This window comes from Desmodus rotundus, chromosome 2 (assembly GCF_022682495.2).
Source record: "Desmodus rotundus isolate HL8 chromosome 2, HLdesRot8A.1, whole genome shotgun sequence".
Lineage (NCBI taxonomy): Eukaryota > Metazoa > Chordata > Mammalia > Chiroptera > Phyllostomidae > Desmodus > Desmodus rotundus.
Genome location: NC_071388.1, coordinates 172,713,440 through 172,714,557, shown reverse-complemented (window position 1 = coordinate 172,714,557; position 1,118 = coordinate 172,713,440).

Sequence of the window (1,118 nt, the reverse complement as noted above, 5' to 3'; positions counted from 1 at the left end):
AAGGGAAAGGTGGTTAATAACGAATCACGTGACTTCCAGTTCTTCTACTTCTATTCCCTTCCCGTACCTACGATGCAGGCGCTGAAAAATGACGCCAATTTCTCGTGCCTATTTGTTTCTCGGAGGCGCCGTGGAGTTCGGGGTTGAACTCAACTATTTTTATTTTTTTGCACAGTTCTTTGCTTCTCTCTTAATCCGTCCTGTGTCCCGTTCCTCTGAGCTTAGTACTCTTTTCTATTCGAATGTACCTGCCACTCCTCGTGTGTTGGAATTTACCACACCGTTCAGTGCTTCTGGAGACGAATGGTTTATTGGGAGACCTTATATCTGAGACAATGCAAGGGTTCTCTGTCCTGTTACTTTGCATGGGAGAGAGACGGTAAAAAAGGTTAATAAACAAAATAGTCACAGATTGTAGTAATGAAAATGAAACAGTAAAGTAGTAATAGGAGGGACAATAGCTTTCTCTGAGGAGGTTTAATTTTAAACTGGTGAATATGTTTTAAAGTTGTGCGGGTAAAAAATTGAAAAAATAGTTCAACGTTAATACAGATTTGAGGTAAAATAAACCTATTCAGAAATATAATTGGAACGGGCCCAGTCCATTCTACAACCCATGAATATTTCTCCAACATTAAAAGTTCGGTTTGTATGCTTCCTGATATTTTTTTAGGTATAGAAAAACACCTTTCAGTGCAAAGCATTACAGATGTTTTTCTCTCGAATGTGAAATCTTACATATACACACATATAGAGATCTTACTTTTTAACGACTGCATAGTATTTCATAGGGTAGATACACCATAAATCATTTTCTCAAATGTGGCTATTCAGTCATGTCCATTTTTTAGAAGTGGCAAATAGTGTTATAGGATACATAAGTTTGCTACAGTATTGCCGGAGGAGAAATTCCTAGAATAGGTATTGCAGGGCTGAAGGATATCTGCATTTTTTATTTTATAGTAAAAAAATGGGAATGTTTAGTTTTTTTAATCTAAAGTTCAGGAAAAATCCATAAGGAGAGGGAGTTTTATAAGAGAATATGATTTCTTAAGAAGAAATCAGGAGGGAAGAGGACTATGAAATGATATATGAGAAACAAAATTGCTTATAAATAC